The sequence below is a fragment of the Nerophis lumbriciformis genome, linkage group LG29 (genome assembly GCF_033978685.3).
Source record: "Nerophis lumbriciformis linkage group LG29, RoL_Nlum_v2.1, whole genome shotgun sequence".
Lineage (NCBI taxonomy): Eukaryota > Metazoa > Chordata > Actinopteri > Syngnathiformes > Syngnathidae > Nerophis > Nerophis lumbriciformis.
Genome location: NC_084576.2, coordinates 16,110,665 through 16,134,184, shown reverse-complemented (window position 1 = coordinate 16,134,184; position 23,520 = coordinate 16,110,665). Strand labels below are relative to the sequence as shown.

Here is a 23,520-nt window from a genome sequence, read left to right as displayed (position 1 = left end):
CTGATATGGAGTATTACATGGTTACCCTGCTGAGCTCTACACAGCACAGGCACTAGACAACGGCACATTATTATGACTATTGATTTGCAAAAAATATTTTTTTGGACCAATTAGGTGACGTTGCATAATTTCCCACGGCACACCAGGCAATATATCACGGCACACTAGTGTGCCGCGGCACAGTGGTTGAAAATCACTGCTCTAGACAGCACAGACACTCAACAACAACACATAATTTGCAGACTATAATTACTGGTTTGCAAAAAATATTTTTAACCCAAATAGGTGAAATTAGATCATCTCCCATGGCACACTAGTCGCGGCACAGTGGTTGAAAAACACTGCTTTAGGAAGTTCTCTCACATGCAGCTATCAGTCAGGCCGTGTTAGGGCGTGGGGGGGAAGGAGTCGAGGCGGGACCACGGGGCCATATGTCGAGGTCGGGGGGTCGGCGTGACAACACACACACTCTGTGCACGACAAAGAAAGGCCTTTCAGTTGAAAACACACACTCAGACAGCTGGAGGCTGAGTTTGTTACACTGCTGCCGCTGTCAAAACCATGAAATTCACACCATCAATCATGGAACATTTAGCCATCCAAATTGTATTCAAATGTATTCATTGTAATAAAACATAACGCTTTCTTGTCATAACTCTGCTCTATATGTCCAATAAATCAACTCGATCTGGGCGGTTTTGTAGACACAAACAAATGGATGCATTGATTGGAGTATTTACGGTATAAAGTGTCCCTCGCCACAAAAAAACATTGTTTAAAGCATATTCTATACCTTTTTTGGTCTAAATCGGTGACTCTCAAATTCTGGTGGTACGCAGGCTCCATCTAGTGGTACCCCAAAGAATCACTTATTTAAATATTCAAACACAGTGTTACTGTTCAAACTGTGTGTAACGTCACGTGGCCAAAAATATTGAATATACTTGTTAAATAAAATCGCCGCCTTGTTTTTAATGAATGCTTAGGCCTACTACGCGGCTGTATTTTAATGTTGGTCATTATATGGTCATACTTGGAGAGCCAATTGTTTTCTGAGGTGGTACTTTGAGAACCACTGCTCTAAATCAGTGGTGTCCAAAGTGTGGCCCGGGGGCCATTTGCGGCCCGCAGCTACTTTCTTAATGGAACATTCTACAAATACTAGTGAAAAAAAAATCACATGAAAAAAAAAAAGAGCAAGAAGAAGAAATGTAAGAGGACAAAGTTGCAATATTGACTCAAATAACACAGGCTGTTTTTTTCATTTAAATTTTAAAGATTGCTGAAAAAATAATAATGAATCGAAATCAATGTTCTCGTGAAATTTTTACCTATTGAAGGCTCCAATTACTTCACATCAAATATTGCACTTTTAAATATTATTCGGGAATATATTGCATATTTTGTGCATTTGCCAAACAAAAAATTTAAATTTTCTTGGACAAAAAGTGCAAAAAACAATGCAAAAGAAATTGCGAAACTTACAATCAATGGTTAAATGTATATTGATCTAGGTATTAGTATAGTACCGCAATACTAATGAATCATATTCGGTACTATACTATATAAAAAAAAGTACCGGCCCCCCACCCATCGTCGTCACGTCGTGTCATGCAGAAGGGCATGTTCGGCAGCGCACAATCACGGAGTACTCACAAGCAGACACAGTGTGTAGACAGAAAAGGGAGAACTGACTAATTTTGGCTTTAAAATTAAAGATAAAGGTGAAGTTATAACATTGAAACGCCCTCAGGAAGAGATGCTTTACAACATGGCTAACCCTAACCCTAACCCTAGCGGCTATCCACAGCCAGCAGTGTTGTAACTACTTTTAATTCACTACAGCAGTGTGAAACTACTTTTAAATCACTAATCCTTGTCTCCATGGCGACATATATCGTACATTCATTCGAAGCATCATCCTGTAAGACGAATGATAGCTACACATTTAAGTTAAAGTTAAAGTACCAATGATTGTCACACACACACTAGGTGTGGCGAAATTATTCTCTGCATTTGACCCATCACCCTTGATCACCCCCTGGGAGGTGAGGGGAGCAGTGAGCAGCAGCGGTGGCCGCGCCCGTGAATAATTTTTGGTGATTCAACCCCCAATTCCAACCCTTGATGCTGAGTGCCAAGCAGGGAGGTAATGGGTCCCATTTTTATAGTCTTTGGTATGACTCGGGCGGGGTTTGAACTCATGACCTACCGATCTCAGGGTGGACACTCTAACCACTGGGCCACTGATGTACCGGAGTCATAACATTGGATGAGTTAAATTTGATCTATGGTTGACAAAGTCAAGCCATGGATTCAATACGGCCAATCAATAACCATTGAGACGATCATCTTAACTTTGGACACACTACCGGTACATACAATCGGATACAATCGCAAAAACACCCATACATGTCACACTAAGGGTGGCCGTATGAACAACGCCAACATTGTCATAAACATGTGCCATATAGTGAAACCACATTAAACAACAATGACAAACACATTTTGGGAGAATATTTGCACCGCAACACAACATAAACACTACAGAACAAATTCCCAGAATTCCCTGCAGCACCAACTCTTCCGGGACGCTACAATATAAACAAACGCCATTGGTGGATCTACACCTAACATCCTCTGTAATGATACCAAGTACAGGAGCGTATCTAGACGATACTACTATGATTACATCGATATTTTTTAGCATCACAAAATCTTCTTTCATTTTTTGGGGGGGTTTTTTATATTATGTTTATCCATCCATCCATCCATTTTCTACCGCTTGTCCCTTTCAAGTCACGGGGGGTGCTGGAGCTTATCTCAACTGCATCCGGGCGGAAGGCGGGGTATTATAAACTCAGGAAATATGTCCCTGGCCTGGACACATGAGAACTTTGAATATGACCAATGTATGATCCTGTAACTACTTGGTATCGGATTGATACCTAAATATGAGTTATCATCCAAAACTAATGTAAAGTATCAAACAACAGAAGAATAAGTGTTTTTCCCATTTTAACCATACTTGCCAACCCTCCCGAATTTTCCGGGAGACTCCCGAAATTCAGCGCCTCTCCCAAAAACCTCCCGGGACAAATATTCTCCCGAAAATCTCCCGATTTTCAGCTGGAGCTGGAGGCCACGCCCCCTCCAGCTCCATGCGGACCTGAGTGAGGACAGTCTTTTTTCAGACGGGAAGACAACAGGGTGACAAGAACTAAATCATCCATACTAGAGATAAATTGTATTATTATGTTTAGCTTACCTAAAAATAAATATATTTACTAATTAAAAAAAACAAAAACGAAATACATTTTTACTATATTTTGCTAAAAACATCAAAATTAATTGTATTTTTATTTGTATTTTTTCTGACTCCTTATTACATCCAGCCATAGAATTATACATTAAAATAAACATATTTGAAATAATTAATTTTAAATGATCATAATTCATTTAAAATGACCATATTTAATTATTAAAATAATTGCTTGTTTATCAACAATTTTAGCATTTTATTCATTTTGAAGCTCTCAGAAGCCAAGTTATGTTATATTCCTTAAGATTTATTTATGCAAGTTTGAAGTATCAATGATCTAAACACAGTTTTGTTTGCATATTTTCAGGGGTGGGGCGGGGCGTGGTTGGGGGCGTGGTTAAGAGGGGAGGAGTATATTGACAGCTAGAACTCACCAAGTCAAGTATTTCATACATACATAAATATATATATATATATATATATATATATATATATATATATATATATATATATATATATATATATATATATATATATATATATATATATATATATATATATATATATATATATATATATATATACACCACGCCCCCCGCATCCCACCTCCCGAAATCGGAGGTCTCAAGGTTGGCAAGTATGATTTTAACAGACGTATAGATAGAACATGTTAAAAGAGAAAGTAAGCAGATATTAACAGTAAATGAACAAGTAGATTAATAATACATTTTTACAGTTTGTGCCTCATAATGTTGACAAAATAATAGAATGATAAATGACACAATATGTTACTGCATATGTCAACAGCTAAATTAGGAGCCTTTGTTTGTTTACTTGCTACTAAAAGGCAAGTTGTCTTGCTGGTTCACTATTTTATTTAGGGACAAACTTGCAATAATAAACATATGTTTAATGTACCGCAACATTTTTTGTTAAAATAAAGCCAATAATGACATTTTTTGTGGTCCCCTTTATTTAGAAAAGTACCGAAATACATTTTGGTACCGGTACCAAAATATTGGTATCGGGACAACACTAGTTGAAAGTAACAAAACATGTATGACTTATTTTTAATACTTATATGACTGGGGACGTTTTTTGGATCCCTGAGAATTTTTGTGAGATATTTATAAAAAACCTCAAAAATAATAATGAATCAAAAGCAATTTGGTCAGAGCATGTTGTTCCGTATCGTGGCCACTAATTGGCTCAGCGTCATCCAGCATTACTATATTGGATTAGAAGAGTGTGTTATTTCATGTCTATAGGGCTTTGTTTCATACTGTTGAAAAATTTATTTAGAAGGTGGTAAACAGATTTTTTTAATATATAAAAAATATGTTGCGTTGCATCTAACTGATGAACACAGTCAAATGTATAGATGCTTTTGTATGTTTTAGGCCAGGGATGTCGCAACTTTTTCCAACAAGGGCCACATATTAAAAAGTCAAAGTATGCGGGGGCCATTTTGATATTTATTTTGTGAAAAAAAAATAAAAATGCTAAAACAGACAATATATATTCCGTGTTTTAAAGACACAACTTAATGTCAGCTTTGTGTTATAAGTGACAAAGTGTACTATTATTAATTATTACACAGGTAAAAAACAACAACAGTAAATATTAAAGCAAAAAAAGTAATGTAATGAAAAAAAGATGACATTTTGAAATACTTTGTCACTTATAACACAAAGCCAGTGATGTGCCGTCAGGGCCAGCAAGGCCTTCTCTGCTGGCCTAACATAACCAGAAATCATGATCATAATTAAAGATACAAGTATTCTTTTAATTTAATTTCCTTAAATATCTAAAATTATTCATATTCTCTTCATGTCATATTATGCTCCTTCCAGTGCGGTTGTTTTTAGGTTAGAGTTTTTATCCAATCAGAATTCAGCTCGCTTATGTTGCCATGCTGTACCAAATCTGCCCGGGGCCTTCAGAATCAACAATGCGGGCGTCTGTGCACTGTAAGTGAACGGACACATACAGTTGATAGACAGTTGTGATAGCCAATCAGATCACGAGTTATTGTCAGTAAGGCCTTCTAGCTGGCCCTGACATTTACACGTCCGATGATTGGATACTCACTTGGGAGTCCCAAGTGAGTATCCAATCACAACTTGCGAAAACAGGAAGTGGCACCGGAGTCATACGAGCCATAGAAAGCCACAGAAAACTCACCGGTACAATAACCACGAAGATAAAGTGTTTGTCTTACACCTAGTAATCCGCTGTGGACAGACGAAACCAAGCAATGCAGGTTTAGCGAGCGGTGCGCACTCCCGCGAAGGAAATACTTTTTTGGCAGACAATCACATTTTGGCACAACGCCGGCGGTGGAATGGTTTGTCCGCCACTTTCACACAAATCAACCAATTACGAATGTACTTCTGGCTTATACGGCGTCAAATGGGTCCTGTGAGTTCAAATATATATATTTTTAATTTTTCATGTTGCATTTGTTTTATACATTTATTTTAATTTTGACAGTACCACGTAAGATATGTTTTAATTGCTGAAGGGGTTTATTGAATGTGCCGACAAATAGACCGTTTTGAACACTGTTGAGGGGCTTCAATGACCAGTAGTGTGCAAGTGTGTTTCTGTATAGTATCTCCAGCCGTGTCCATGTGGTGACATCAATTATGGTATTTTGACAGGTTAAATAGGACATCACTGAAGGCCTAGGTGAGAAACACACGGCCCGCCACTATACAAAGCTGACCCTTGTCTTTAAACACTGGACATAAAATGTCCTTTTTTAACTTTTTCTTTTCACAAAAAAATAAATAAATAAAATTTGCCCCTGCAAACTTTTTAGGGTGTGACCCTCCGTGGACACGCCTGAGTTATTAGCATCGCATCTTTAGCTTTATTTCGCATTACATCACAATGTATTTCTTTTTTTACATTTTAACTTTACATTTTTTAATCAACACAACATCCTTCGGGCCAACAAAACTGGAGCTGCGGGCTGCACTTTGGACACCCCTGTTTTTAATATAATGTTGTTTTGCATGTTTTGCTTAGGCTGCTGCCCCCACGACCTAACTTCAGATAAGCATAAGAAGATGGATGGATGGATGGTTTCTTTTGCATGGCCAGATTGTTCTCAAGTTTAAAAGACACGCAAAAATAAGTGCATTTTTTTCTGTCAAAACTGAAATAATGACTATGTTTAGTAAGAAAGATGAAGTGCTTTATTAATGTCCAGGCCTTGAGTTTGACCCCCGCGTTTTAGGCTGATGTCTGTTCATGCTGTGGGAGGACACACCGAACATTGTGCTGATGTCTCTATTTTTATCGTCTCCGTATGTCTTGTTTCAGCTGTTAATTGCACATGTTTGGGACTGACACAGCCGCCTGTGTCGTAACACCACAGCAGTCAATGCTAACATATACACACATACCTACAAATTCCTCATTAGGAATCATAAAGTTGCCTTTTTAATGATCTTTCCCTGAAGTCCATGCTGCATTCCATTCCCAGCAGGCTCCTAAACAACACATACGTGAACATGAACTGATTCACCCCAAGCTAACTACATTAGCCTAACGACATAAGGAATGGTTTATAAATACGACTACATTTACTGTTTGTTAAGCACGGCAAATGTTTAGCTGTTAGCTAGACCAGTCGTGCACATTCCTGCATTTTCCAGCTGAGAAACCAGTATGGTAGCACACCTCATATGCTTTTCGCGCCGTGTCCAGAGCCATCTCGCCACCGCTGACATCTGGATTTTGTCCGCAGAGGAAAAGAGCATGATTACATGTCATGATTTTCTGTGGTCGCTTATATAAACATGACACTCTTGCAGGCTAGCGAGCTACCTTGAAATGTTGTCCTAAATGCCAATAACAACGCCGTCACCGGACTGCTACAACAATTCATACTAACTGGTTCACTCGTTACATCCTTTTTAAGAAAACCGGAAAACTTTAGCAAGTCGATGCTCTAAATAGCATCCAAATTGTCAGGCTACGCGTCGAGTGCGACGACGAAGGTTGTAGTGATTTTAAAATGCAGACGAACGAGGAGGCAGCGTGCAGTAAAAAGGGTATTTATTGATTGAACAAACGCAACCAAAGGCGAAACAAAACAAAATGCTGGAACACAGCAAAAACACTAATGTGGAGCAGACGGCGTCCACAAAGTATGTGCGTACTTGAGCTCAGCAAGGAAGGAATCGTCAATACTGACTAGTGAATAAAGTCCCGACACCCAAATGGCGTCACAAGCTCAACTTATATAGTGCAAATCACAAACAGAAAACAGTGCTCCAAGGCAGGCGTAAAGCTGCTGCAGGAAAAGGGGAAAACAGGAAGTGAAAAACCACAAAATAAGAGCACAAGACAGGAACTAAAACTACACCCAGAAAATTTGCAAAAAAACTAAAAATAAGGCACGGTGTGGTGTGACAAGCCGTGACACAAATGTACTAGCATGTAAAGTGTATGCATCGTTACTGCGCTTCTTAACACTGCTCATACCAATGTTAATTTTGACAGCAGTTTTGAATTCAGTTTTAGTCATAGTCTTTTTGCGAAAATATATTTTAGTCATTTTTTTAGTCATCTAAATTTATTTAGTTTTAGTCGACCAATTTCCTCAACGTTTTAGTCGACTAAAATTAGAGTAATTTTGTTGCATAAAATATGAAGTATAAAGATAACACATTTGAAACCATTCTTATTAAGGGCATTGCAGAGCATCTCAAAAACTAAATTCACAACAAGATTTGTACTCCGTGAATATATCAATAACTACATTTCACACTAACCTTATTGTGTGTTATTATTTTAGCAGAAATTAAGCATTGTATTCAAATGTTGAAAAATGTACGACTGGAATTGTCATATGAAGATACAGACTAGTTTTATTCTATATTGTGACTATAACTACACTGAGTGTGCATAATAACTGGCATCTTGGCCACTGTCCCATTTAAATACAGCAACCAGTGTTAAAAATCTAGAATGTGTATATATATATATATATATATATATATATATATACATATACATACTGTATGTATATGTATGTGTATATACATATACAGTATATATATAATATATATATATATATATATATATATATATATATATATATATATATACGCAAATGCTGATATACAGTATATATATATATATATATATATATATATATATATATATATATATATATATATATATATATATAGGGGGGAGAGGGAAGTCTGGGCTTCCCTGCTTAGGCTGCTGCCCCCGCGACCCAACCTCGGATAAGCGGAAGAAGATGGATGGATGGATGGATGTGTATATATATATATATATATATATATATATATATATATATATATATATATATATATATATATATATATATATATAGTACATATCAGTGACGTGCGGTGAGGTTGATGGCTGGTGAGGCACTGACTTCATCACAGTCAGATTTATAAACATATGAACCCTAAAGAATATCTTATTCACCATTTGATTGGCAGCAGTTAACGGGTTATGTTTAAAAGCTCATACCAGCATTCTTCCCTGCTTGGCACTCAGCATCAAGGGTTGGAATTGGGGGTTAAATCACCAAAAATTATTCCCGGGCGCGGCGCCGCTGCTGCCCACTGCTCCCCTCACCTCCCAGGGGGTGATCAAGGGGATGGGTCAAATGCAGAGGACAAATTTCATTACACCTAGTGTGTGTGTGACAATCATTGGTACTTTAACTTAACTTTAACTTTACACATACAAACTGTAGCACACAAAAAAGCACATTTAATAAAAAAAACGTTATTATGGTCTTACCTTTACTTATAAATGAAGTCCATGCGCCGCTGTTGTGCTGGATTAATGCACCCCTGACGGGAGTGTTATATCAACTAAAGCCCTCACTTAAACTTTCCACGTGCAAGATTGAATCTATTTAAAAAAGTGTAACCGAGAGTTTATAAATGTCGCCTATACTGTATGAAACTACAAAATAACAAACACGGAGGCTCTAGTTTACACGAGGACCACTTTATTTACCTTCTTTCAAAAACCTCCGCTCCACTCCAACGTGTCAACACTTCCGCTCTTAGCGCCTTCAAAATAAGAGCTCAAGGCATATACTGTATAACAGCGCATAACAGGAACTTAACATCACAAAGAGGAAAGCCCATAAAATTAGGTTACAAAAGTTATTTAATAAGAAGCCAAAAAGTGCAAAAACAATAATGTTCGTGTTGGAGGAGTTGTGAATTAGGTACACCTGCAGTCTGCAGGTGTACCTAATGTTGTGGCCCTGCAGTCATTCACAACTCCTCCAACACGAACATTACTGTTTTTGCACTTTTTGGCTTCTTATGAAATAACTTTTTTAAATAGATTCAATCTTGCACGTGGAAAGTTTAAGTGTGGGCTTTAGTTGATACAACACTCCCGTCAGGGGTTGTATTCTACGGCGGAAGTGCAGGAGGCAGGATTACTGCGAGCCTCAGCCAGTGCGTCTTTTGCAGCCGTTTTATGATCGCTCAACACAAGAAATACGTTACACACATACTGTTGTTGACAAAATACACTGTACATTATATACCTCAGCTAACTAAACTATGGAAATGTATAATATAGTTTATATAGCAATACGGTCTCACTGCACAGCAGGCCAGCAGTTAGCCGATGTTGAGGCGCAACGCAGTGACGTGCCTCAACCTTGCTGCTGTTCACCGCACCGTCTCGTCTCAGTATTTGAACGGCAAATGTGAAAATTCAGCGATTTTAAATAAAAATAATCTAAAACTGGTGAAGTTAAATGGAAAATAACTTTATAGTATAATCACTGGATACATATAACAATTTAATTAAAAAAAATTATTTTTACATTTTTTTTTCCCATGATGGCATGTGAGGCCCCGCCTCACCTGCCTCTAGTGACTGCACATCACTGCATCCATCCATCTATCCATTTTCTACCGCTTGTCCCTTTATATACAATATATACATGTACTGTCTTTTTTATGTGTTGGCTTGAAAAATGACACTCTGGTCTTTCGGGATGTTAAGTTGAGCAATTAATAGCTGAACAGTGTGCCGAGGATATTGAACAAAGTACACTGTACAGATATCTTGTGGACAATCTCGCCCATGGTGTACACCAAAAGTAGTGATAGAGTAAGCTGTCTTGCTCCTGCTCTACCGTCTTTAACAGTAACAGTCATTCAGTACAGTATGAGTCATTTCGAAACATTACTCACCGTAGATGTCCGAATGATCAGCCTGCATACGGCGCTTCATGTTGGTTGTATACGTGCCTCGTTGTCTACCGCAGCAAAGAGGACGTGTGTTAACAATTTTGTTCTTGTTTTTATTCGTTTACAGAATAAAGCTGTAACATAATAAAATGTGGAAACAGTGAAGCGTTGCGAATACTTTCCAGATGCACCGTATATACAGTACAAGCATGTATGTCAGTATTATAAAGCGCTCTAAATGGTAAATTAGGTTTTGGTAAGACTAGAAGGAAGGTAGGAACTTGAGAGGCAGTTTTTTAAAGTCAACGATCTCATATTGTTCAAACACGGCAAGAACAATCCAGAGCTCTCTTTTTCCCACCAGTCACACACTCTTCCGGCCTTTACAATAATAGCGCTACGTGTCACATCCAGTCTATTCGCGGACAATATAATGATCTCCGGAAAATGACTTACACTTTATTATGTTATTTAATGTTCTGAACTTTCTATTTATTGCAGTGAAAGTGCTGGGATCAGTGATACTCAATGCCATACTTGTCACCATGTTGTTTTTGTCACATGACTAGATTTGCCTCGGGCCTCCAAATGACTAAATACATCCATACTAAGTTCCTTCCTGCCCTGTCATTAATTAAAATATATTTCACTCTCCAAATGTGGTCACAGTCCTTGATGGCGCGCAAAAACAGTTTATTGGTCAAGTTAGGCATAGACAGCAGGCTCATAAAAGGGAAGTTAACAATGTTATGTTTTAATTGTGTAAATGTTGTTGTTTTGCACTAGAACATTTTGGGGGGTTTTCATCTGCAGTATTCGTTTTATTCCAAAACATGTAATTAAATTCAGGTTTGACTCGGGCTGAGCAATAAAACGATATCAGTATATATCGCAAAGGACACGTAATCGATGTCAATAAAAAATGTGTTTGATAAAAAGTTGGCACTTTTTTTTTCTTCTTCCTCGTCGGAAAAAAACGGAAGTAACGAGGCAAGATTGGTTGCGTGAACAAAGGCACTCGGTGTCTGGTAACCGAGCAATACAGGAAGTGATCACTGATCAGTGGGAGTGACACGCTAAGAGCCAATCAGGTAACAGTATGTTACCTGATTACGCACAATTTGTTTTGTTTTTAACCCCTTCCTTACCCTGAACGTACATTGAAAATACACGCAACCCTAACTCAAAATGCCGGACATTTGAGGCATTTAAAGGGGAACATTATCACCAGACCTATGTAAGCGTCAATATATATCTTGATGTTGCAGAAAAAAGACCATATATTTTTTTAACCGATTTCCAAACTCTAAATGGGTGAATTTTGGCGAATTAAACGCCTTTCTATTATTCGCTCTCGGAGCGATGACGTTGTGACGTCACATCGGGAAGCAATCCGCCGTTTTCTCAAACACATTACAAACACCGAATCAAATCAGCTCTGTTATTTTCCGTTTTTTCGACTGTTTTCCGTACCTTGGAGACATCATGCCTCGTCGGTGTGTTGTCGGAGGAGGAGAGTGTAACAACACGAACAGGGACAGATTCAAGTTGCACCAGTGGCCCAAAGTTGCGAAAGTGGCAAGAAATTGGACGAAATTTGTTCAAAATACGAGGGTGTGGGGAAAGCCGACGAAAATGGTCAGTCGTTTGTTCCGCACACTTTACCGACCAATAATGTGTGGATATCCTGCGACACTCAAAGCAGATGCATTTCCAACGATAAAGTCAAAGAAATCTGCCGCCAGACCCCCATTGAATCTGCCGGAGTGTGTGAGCTATTCAGGGACACAGGACCTCGGTAGCACGGCAAGCAATCGCGGCAGTTTGTTCCCGCAGACGAGCGAGCTAAACCCCCTGGATGTCTTGGCTCACACCGCTTCTACCGTCCCTTATGCCACCGAAGATGATCAAGAGAAGAATATCGACCCTAGCTTCCCTGGCCTGCTGACATCAACTCCAAAACTAGACAGATCAGCTTTCAGGAAAAGAGAGCGGATGAGGGTATGTCTACAGAATCATTGATGAAAACTTTATTCATTACTCACGGTTTTACGTAAATTATTATACATTAACTGTGTTTACCAATAATTTAGCTTAAAAACATTACAACACTTAAAAACAAACACATACCAATCGTTGGTTAGAAGGCGATCGCCGAATTCGTCCTCGCTTTCTCCCGTGTCGCTGGCTGTCGTGTCGTTTTCGTCGGTTTTGCTTGCATACGGTTCAAACCGATATGGCTCAATAGCTTCAGTTTCTTCTTCAATTTCGCTTAAGCCGCTGAAATCCGAGTCTGAATCCGAGCTAATGTCGCTATACCTTGCTGTTCTATCCGCCATGTTTGTTTGTGATGGCATCACTATGTGACGTCGCAGGAAAATGGACGGGTGTATATAACGACGGTTAAAATTAGGCACTTTGAAGCTTTTTTTAGGGATATTGCGTGAAGGGTAAAATTTTGAAAAAAACTTCGAAAAATAAAATAAGCCACTGGGAACTGATTTTTAATGGTTTTAACCCTTCTGAAATTGTGATAATGTTCCCCTTTAAGAAACTCCGCCCTGACAGCGCCGCAAAAGAGGACATGTCCGGTGAAAGAGGACGTATGGTCAGTCTATCGTAGCCCGTTAGCTGCTAGCATGCCGTGTGTTGTGCCTCGGTGTGCATTGTTTACACAACGCGCGTTACGCTACTTAATATGTCCGTGTGGAAACTCGTTCGGTACACCTCCGAACCGAACCGGAACCCCCATACCGAAACGGTTCAATACAAATACACGTACCGTTACATCCCTACTCACACGACGTGTTCCCGACATCCACAAAACAATTAGCTACCAGCTTCCACCGACTGATATTGAGGAGAATAACATGGTTAATCTGCCGAGCTCTAGACAGCACCGACACTCAACAACGGCACACTATTTGCGGATTATAATTACTGGTTTGCAAAAAATATTTTTAACCCAAGTAGGTGAAACTACATAATCTCCTGTATCTCAAGGTACACTAAAGGTTGAAAAACACTGCCTTAAACGATAGTGTAGTGTGGCTGAAACGGGGCTTAGGCTAAATAATTATTCATTTCAGGAGTTATCCGGCTTAATGTAAACAGGGCCTAAGATGGGCGCCACTTGGAAAACTGGTTGGAGAACAGTTGAAAGGGAGCTGAAAGAGATGAAGCGAGGAGCGAGGCACAGAGAACAGCAAAAGACCGAGATGAATGGTGTCAAGTCCTTGAAGCCTTATTTCCAATCTGGGATGAAGAGGATTAAGTAAGTAATTAAAGGGGAACATTATCACAATTTCAGAATTGTTAAAACCATTAAAAATCAGTTCCCAGTGGCTTATTATATTTTTCGAAAAAAAATTCAAAATTTTACCCATCACGCAATATCCCTAAAAAAAAGCTTCAAAGTGCCTGATTTTAACCACCAGTCCATTTTCCTGTGACGTCACATAGTGAAGCCAACACAAACAAACATGGCGGAAAGAACAGCAAGCTATAGCGACATTAGCTCGGATTCAGACTCGGATTTCAGCGGCTTAAGCGATTCAACAGATTACGAATGTATTGAAACGGATGGTTGTAGTGTGGAGGCAGGTAGCGAAAATGAAATTGAAGAAGAAACTGAAGCTATTGAGCCATATCGGTTTGAACCGTATGCAAGCGAAACCGACGAAAACGACACGACAGCCAGCGACACGGGAGAAAGCGAGGACGAATTCGGCGATCGCCTTCTGACCAACGATTGGTGTGTGTTTGTTTGGCATTAAAGGAAATTAACAACTATGAACTAGGTTTACAGCATATGAAATACATTTGGCAACAACATGCACTTTGAGAGTGCAGACAGCCCAATTTTCATCAATTAATATATTCTGGAGACATACCCTCATGTCAGCAGGCCAGGGAAGCTAGGGTCGATATTCTTCTCTTAATCATCTTCGGGACAGTGTGAGCCAAGACATCCAGGGGGGTTTAGCTCGCTCGTCTGCGGGAACAAACTGCCGCCATTGCTTGCCGTGCTACCGAGGTCCTTTGTCCCTGAATTGCTCACACACTCCGGCAGATTCAATGGGGGTCTGGCGGCAGATTTCTTTGACTTTATCGCTGGAAATGCATCTGCTTTGAGTGTCGCAGGATATCCACACATTCTTGCCATCTCTGTCGTAGCATAGCTTTCGTCGGTAAAGTGTGCGGAACAAACGTCCAATTTCTTGCCACTTTCTCATCTTTGGGCCACTGGTGCAACTTGAATCCGTCCCTGTTCGTGTTGTTACACCCTCCGACAACACACCGACGAGGCATGATGTCTCCAAGGTACGGAAAACAGTCGAAAAAACGGAAAATAACAGAGCTGATTTGAATTGGTGTTTGAGAAAATGGCGGATTGCTTCCCGATGCGACGTCACGTTGTGACGTCATCGCTCCGAGAGCGAATATTAGAAAGGCGTTTAATTCGCCAAAATTCACCCATTTAGAGTTCGGAAATCTGTTAAAAAAATATATGGTCTTTTTTCTGCAGCATCAAGGTATATATTGACGCTTACATAGGTCTGGTGATAATGTTCCCCTTTAAAGTAAAATAAACTAGGTTGACCAGCCCTGAAAGGTGTCCCTTATTTTGTTTTGTTCAGGGAGTTGGCAACCCAGGTAACAGTTAATGTATTCATATTCTATTTTTTCATGACAAAGCCTTCAATTCATCACAGAGGCGTAAAGAATTCCTGTGCAATAAGACAAAGAGTATTTTTCGTATCATGTATTTACTCAATCAATCTCACGCTGCCACAAAAGGTGAGGTATTCCCTGCCCGGGGTGGATCATTTTTAATTTTTGGTTTTCTGTTTAATAAATCACTACATGACAATAGCATGAGCTCACTGAGAGGTCTGGAGCGCACCTGTTTCATTCTCTCATTCTTATCCACGAGCCTGTCAGAGGTTTGACAGGAACTGGTTGAGGACTACTGGACTAGACCAATACTAGCATTCACTAATAACTCCACATATCTCTGTGGGAGTGGATTTCTTTCTATATGGTGATGGAAATGTCTACTTGTGCGTGGGTGACACCCTGCAGTGGACTATGGAGTGGTCCAAGAACAACAACAAAATGGATGGAAAAGTGCTTCCAAAGCTCCCATGTACTTCATCTCTGCTTGATCCTTCATTTCTTCCACCTTCCAAGAGGGTGACATCACAGGGGCGGACCTCCGCCACATCTTTCTGGGGGTCAGTGACCTCATGCGTGTAGTGCAGCTGATTGGGTGGAGCATCTACCCTGCGGACTTAGTGCATCTTTATCACGCAAACAGAAAAGGAGGTTGCATCAGTTTGAGCAGGAAAAATGTAGTTTCTTTTACTGTGATCCGAGGAAATAAGGCGGCAGGGAGCATATAGGCTCGCGACGTTGAGTCGGACGCCAAACGGGAAATTAGTCGAAGAGGAGAGAGACCTTGTGGAAATTCACTCAAGAGCTGTCAGGCCTCCGCTGCTTTTCATCACCGATGTTTGTGGACGAGCCGCCGCAGTTTCACAATATGAAGTCATACCAGCGAAGGGAAAAGAGGAAAAACACCGGCGACTCCAAAAATGTGACACGCAAGCTTTAACTAATCACCCAGTTATTTAAGGACAGAGGAGGTAACACAAGGGGTTTTGTATTAAAAGTCACAAAACGCACCATGAGTTAGGAGGGTGGACAACTTCACAGTTAGATTAGATTGCGATTGTCACGAGGGGTGTCAACAAAAAAACATTTTTTTTTAATTAATGGCGATTCTTATATGTAACGATTTTTAATCGATTCATAAAAAATATAATCCGTTCTGTCCAGGTACTCGGGCACATCATATTGCTGATGTAGGTGTCCATATCTGCTGTATAGATTTACTTTAGAAAAGAGAAATGTGGGATACTTGCTGTATTTTCCGGACCATAGGGCGCACCGGATTATAAGGCGCACTGCCGATGAGCGGGTCGAGTCAGGTCTATTTTCATACAAAATTATTATATATTATTATATATTATTATTATATATTATATATTATATATTACATATATTATATATATATTATTATTATTATACAGCGCATTAAAGGGGGTCATATTATTTAATTTTTTTTCTAAATGGAAAACTCTTCTTTGTGGTCTACATCAGTGTTTTTCAACCACTGTGCCACGGCACACTAGTGTGCCGTGAGATACAGTTCGGTGTGCCGTGGGAGATGATCTAATTTCACCTATTTGGGGCAAAAAATATTTTTTGCAAACCAGTAACTATATTCTGCAAATGATGTGTTGTTGTTAAGTGTCGGTGCTGTCTAGAGCTCGGCAGAGTAACCGTGTAATACTCTTCCATATCAGTAGGTGGCGGCCGGTAGCTAATTGCTTTGTAGATGTCGGAAACAGCGGGAGGCAGCGTGCAGGTAAAAAGGTATTTAATGCTTAAACAAAAAGTAAACAAAAGGTAAGTGCCCCTAAGAAAAGGCATTGAAGCTTAGGGAAGGCTATGCAGAACGAAACTAAAACTGAACTGGCTACAAAGTCAACAAAAACAGAATGCTGGACGACAGCAAAGACTTACTGTGGAGCAAAGACGGCGTCCACAATGTACATCCGAACATGACATGACAATCGACACTGTCCCCACAAAGAAGGATAAAAACAAAGTAGATGCGAGAAACATCGCTCAAAGGAATACATGAAACTGCACAAGACAAGAACTAAAACACTACACACAGGAAAACAGCAAAAAAGTCCAAATAAATAAGGGTGTGATGTGACAGGTGGTGACAGTACACCTACTTTGAGACAAGCGATATAGTGATGCTTGGTTATGGTTTAAAGTCATATCCAACAATTGCGACAACGACTTTTTATTGTCAACTAAGTTTCGTTTTTTATGATTTCTGCTGATGGTGTGCCTCCGGAATTTTTCAACGCAAAAAATGTGCCTTGGCTCAAAAAAGGTTGAAAAACACTGGTCTACATAACATGTAATGGTGGTTCTTTGGTGATGATGTTTTACAGATCATCGCTTTCTGACAGTCGCTTCCGGATGCGCCGTTTTGTGGGCGGTCTTATTTACGTGGCTCACCTTCGACAGCGTCTTCTCCCCGTCATCTTTGTTGTAGCGGTGTAGCGTGCAAGGACGGCAGTGGAAGAAGTGTCAAAAGATGGAGATAACTGTTTTAATGACATTCAAACTTTACTTCAATCAATAACGGAGCAGCATCTCCTCATCCGTGGCTCACTAGTGCAACAACAATGCCGGAAATGTGTCCCCTAAAAAACAGTCCGACCTGAACTTCTAATAACTAAAGTTCCTTGGGTAAATAATATAAACTCACTACACCGGTATGTTTTAGCGCTTCCATGGCGAGTTTACTGACAGATATACGTAAGAACTTTACGCTACTTTATATTAGAAATGGCAACAGCGGAGGATGAACTTCCCATAACAAGAAGATAGAGGAAAAGAAGAAGCTTATCGACTACGGCATCGTCACAGACTACAAAGGAGGACACGCGCAAATTTTCAGGACTTATGCAGATCCCAAATACACATCAGCAGGTACCAGAAGGTAAGAAAAGTTGCTTTTGCATAATATTGCGAAACAAAACGCCAGATAATGTCTTACCTTATACACACACACCATAAGAATACTCGTATGTTGAAGCACAGTACAATACATCAAGCAGTGCGACTGCATACCTTACCAAAGTCGTACTAAAACATTTTGATACATTTTTGAGCGCCGTGTGTAATAATATATGTCTTCAATGGAACATATAACATTTTTGTGTTGTTTACTTAAGTAATATTGCAGTCTACACGTATCTCTTATCTGTGACTGCCATCATATTGCAGTCTACACGTATCACTTATATGTGACTGCCATCTACTGGTCACACTTATCATTTCACCATGTACCAAATAAAATAGCTTTGCGGTTGGTAAGCACAACCAAAATTATTACGTACATTAGGCGCACCGGGTTATAAGGCGCACTGTCGAGTTTTGAGAAAATGAAAGGATTTTAAGTGGGCCTTATAGTCCAAAAAATACGGTATACTGTATATACTTATACTCAATCGTTACCACTAAGAATCCAAACAAATCGTGTGCTGTCCAAAGATTCACAGCCCTAATTGTCACTGTATAGCAATATAGGTCCCAAATTACAGTCGTACATAAAATCTGCTTATCTCAACCAGCCTACGGAATAGCTGACTGACAGAAATCGAAACTGTTTTCGATTTCGAAAACCATTTCTTGCACATTTACTACTGAATTTGTCTGAAGGCTTAAGAAGAATAAATGATTTGTCAAATTTTTCTACATTTGAGCATCTTTATATTTCTTCTTGTCTTTTCATATGATATCGTACTGGTTGTGTATAATTAAGGGGTTGCGCTATATGGGCCAGTGGCATTTGGCTGCTATTTCAAGGGGCCCTTTTATGCAAAACCAACTTTTCTTGCCTATTGCTTGGATTTACATGACGTCACGTCCGGCTCACGTCTGGCTCATTAAATACGCGTGGTGGTCAATCAAGCTAGCGTCTGTTCTCAATGGGTACTCTGCGCCATTTAACCTTTCTCGAAGAAAAATGCCCTATGCCTGAGTTGTTTTCGGCTGTACGAACCGTTCAAAATGCAAAAAGGATAAACGTTTTTTCAGAGTTCTTCGAGAAGTAATCAAGAAGGGCGAAAGAGTGCAAGATTTTATGGACGACAACGGGAAAAGTGACACGCACTCCAGTACGAGGGAGCAAAGTTGATGAACGCACATATTTGCAGTGACCACTTCGTTAAAGGTTTGTTTGATATACTTTTAACGTTTAGTGTTTCCCATTTAAGTATTATCTTGATATTATTTGTAATTTAGCTTGTTTTGGATTTCTTAAAACGCATTTTTGCTACAAGTGTTTCATAAACCACCAACTCGGTGAGTCGAAAATAAAATAAATCAAATGTGAGCAAAACCTAAAAGAGTTAAGCTTTTACCAAAGGCAGCAATCATAAATGAATCTTTCAGCACATACACAATGTTGACATTTACAGTTACATTTTGATAAAGACGGGAAATCACACATACTCATAAACGGCGCGTGCAACAACAACAAAGCAACAAACATGGCTGTAGACGCGGAGTTAAATCATGAAATGCAGCCTTACCCAATCCAAAACGATACATGATTTAGTTTTGATATTTCCTTGACACAGCCACTCACAAAGATGTTGGAGACCTCCATGCCAAGTTTCCATCTGTTTTGTCATGTAGAATGATGTCTGGAGCACCAGATAGTTCGACATGTCTGGGAACTCCACTGACGGATATCCCTCGACAAATCTTTTTTTGATAAACTATAGGGATCTATTCCATTGCACAGTTTGATTTTTTGATGGTATCAACAGCCATCTTGGCTTGTTTGACCACCATTTTTTTTCACTTTGGGGAAGGAGTCACGTGGCAGAACCTAAGCAATTGGTACCTGTTTTTGTGTATTTGGGATCTGCATAAGTCCTGCAAATTGGAAATCAAACCATGGATGCATTGCGGGGATATTTATAAAACAATTTTACCTTCCTTTATACCAGACCTGGGCACACTAAGGCTCGGGGGCCGCATGAGGCCCCTTAAGCATTTCAATCTGGCGCGCCGGACATTCCCAAATATTTTTTAGACCTTTAACATCAAAACCGTAGCTGCCATTATGATGTGCAGTGATATTTTCAAATGACCGTAAGTCTTGAACTATACGAAGTATTTCAATGGTTGGAATCTGCGCTTTTGCATGATATACTAGTTACTATGGTCATCTAAGTGACGAGGCACCAAGCAGTGTGTGTGGGGAGCGTTTCCACAGGGTGTTTCCAGAGCGGACAGTCTAAAATGCGGGTGTCAGGGACAGATGCGGAAGGAGATTTTTACAACAAAGTTCTAAAGCTTAGTGATATATCTGATATATCAAATTGTAGGTGAGGGTTATTTTACCCGTCGTGTTCATATTTCGCTTTGTTTGTTGCATTTTTGTTGCGTTGATTGTAAAATATGTCGATTGAAAGGGGGTGAGATGTTCATATGTTGTCAATATTCAGTGTTGTATCGTTCATAGTTAATATTGTAAACTCCACAATCTTTATTTTCATGTACATTCTGGGTGTAAAAAAATTTAAAATTCCATTCCGTTTTTTCAGGCGGTCTGTCATAACGCTTTTAGCATTCAATCAGACATTATTGTGAGGTTTTGTATTAGTGTTCCTAAAAATTGGACCCCATTAATTCATAAAAAATCAAACAAAGGAATAAAATAAAAATAAATCCATCAACATAATATTAAAGTAAAATATGAATGAAAAGGAGCAGAAACTTATAATATCTGCCCCCTATATTCACAAATACAACTGACTTTCAAAGTTGCCGACTACAAAGCCATATTTTAATTTCATAAGAAATAAACCAATAATGAAGAAATAATTCTACTCAGTCATATATTTTCATCATCATGATTTTTACTTTACTTTTAATACAGGAAGAGATTTGCATTGTTTTATTCCACTGTCAAGTTTGTTCCATAAACTAACACCTCTGATTGAAATAATTATTTCCATATCTGTTCTAAATCTATATGTATTAAAGATTTCAGTTCCTTTCAGATTATAATTATTTTCTCTTTTCACAAATCTGTTTTGAATGTTGTTTGGTAGAATTGTTGCATATGTGCTTTGTGCATGATTTTTAGGATATTATAATAATATAATCACACTACCATACTTTTAACGCCTTTTAGAGCACAACTACAAACAATGAATACAGTTTACCATGAAATGCTGTAATAGTGACGTAGCTACAAGTACTAACCAGTTTAAAGCAGTCAACTTACCAAAATAGTCTTCACTTTAGCGGTTAGCATCGGACCTCTTCGATTTACCGCATACAGGAGAGATTCCATCCTCTTAAAAGAGTCGTTTATTCGATATAGTATCCATATATTCGTGAATTACAATGATTAGAATCATAATTATTTGTGTTATTTTGCTCCGTGTTATGTTCATTAATTAATTTCACCTGTCGGTCCTTGTAGCAAACATACTTCCTGTTTACATTATCAGTGACCAATCATATAGGAGAGTTTTGTCACGTGTGATGCATTTCCTTTCAATTGGATTTTTCAGTTGTCCATCCATCCATCCATCCATTTTTTTACCGCTTATTCCCTTTGGGGTCGCGGGGGGCGCTGGAGCCTATCTCAGCTACAATCGGGCGGAAGGCGGGGTACACCCTGGACAAGTCGCCACCTCATCGCAGGGCCAAGATTTTTCAGTTGTGTCCAACAAAATACTGAGGGGAAATAAGTCCACGCTGAACTTAACTTAAAGTCAGTCACCGAGGCTAATGATACATATTAACATTTTTGTATTTGAAACTATTTCTTTTGGCCGAGTCCTTGTGAACTCATTAAAAAAAAAACAGACAGAAATATGAAGATAGATATCACCAAGTCTTAATGATATGTTAGAGTACTTTAAAAGCAATTCCACAGGTCACCCCAGTTCAGTTTATCAGATTTTTGTATTTCGATGTATCATATCTTTATATGCTCTTCCAGTTTTGCTTGGCTGTTGTCTTGCAATCCATCTGACACACCGCAAACAGTGCGCCGGCCAACTCGCAACGCGGCCAAAAAGTGTCCGTCTTTGTGTATTTGTGAGTCTGCTTAGACTCTGAGTGACCCCAAAGAGTCTTTTCACTCGCCGCCAAGACTCTGCTTGTCTTTATTGTTTCAATTCGAAGGCTGGGGGGAAAAAGCGTAACCTCTGCTGTTAAAAAGGTCACAATTCCTGGTCCGGATCACTCGCTGTTGTTGCTGTTTTTGGAGGCCTGGTGACATAAAACGACGCGTTGCGTATTAAACTAATATTTTGAGTTTCACTTCGGATTTGGCCTCGAGGAAGGTGCGATTTATGGTGGTAAAAAGAGAACACAAGAGACGGCTCCTGCTGAATCTTAAAGGGGAACATTATCACAATTTCAGAAGGGTTAAAACCATTAAAAATCAGTTCCCAGTGGCTTATTTTATTTTTCAAAGTTTTTTTCAAAATTTTACCCATCACGCAATATCCCTAAAAAAAGCTTCAAAGTGCCTGATTTTAACCATCGTTATATACACCCGGCCATTTTCCTGTGACGTCACACAGTGATGCCAATACAAACAAACATGGCGGATAGAACAACAAGATATAGCGACATTAGCTCGGATTCAGACTCGGATTTCAGTGGCGATTCAACAGATTACGCATGTATTGAAACGGATGGTTGTAGTGTGGAGGCAGGTAGCGAAAACGAAATTGAAGAAGAAACTGAAGCTATTGAGCCATATCGGTTTGAACCGTATGCAAGCGAAACCGACGAAAACGACACGACAGCCAGCGACACGGGAGAAAGCGAGGACGAATTCGGCGATCGCCTTCTAACCAACGATTGGTATGTGTTTGTTTGGCATTAAAGGAATCTAACAACTATGAACTAGGTTTACAGCATATGAAATACATTTGGAAACAACATGCACTTTGAGAGTGCAGACAGCCCATTTCAGGGCTGTCTAAATTATTGGTAAACACAGTTTATGTATAATAATTTACGTAAAACCGCAAGTAATGAATAAAGTTTTCATCAATTAATATATTCTGTAGACATACCCTCATCCGCTCTCTTTTCCTGAAAGCTGGTCTGTCCAGTTTTGGAGTTGATGTCAGCATCTGCTTTGAGTGTCGCAGGTTATCCACACATTCTTGCCATCTCTGTCGTAGCTTAGCTTTCGTCGGTAAAGTGTGCGGAACAAACGACTGACCATTTCGTCGGCTTTCCCCACAGCCTCGTATTTTGAACACATTTCGTCCAATTTCTTGCCACTTTCGCATCTTTGGGCCACTGGTGCAACTTGAATCCGTCCCTGTTCGTGTTGTTACACCCTCCGACAACACACCGACGAAAGTGAGAAAATGGCGGATTGCTTCCCGA

The 23,520-nt window shown here is 39.4% G+C and overlaps 1 long non-coding RNA gene across 1 annotated transcript in view; it reads right to left on the bottom strand.

The window, feature by feature from the left end:
- Positions 1-21,556, bottom strand: part of LOC133572151 (uncharacterized) — a 52,129-nt gene extending 30,573 nt beyond the window's left edge. The window contains exon 1 of the long non-coding RNA XR_009810495.2: positions 21,383-21,556. This is a non-coding gene — a long non-coding RNA (uncharacterized lncRNA). The remainder of the gene's footprint in view (positions 1-21,382) is intronic.
- Positions 21,557-23,520: the final 1,964 nt, after the last annotated feature.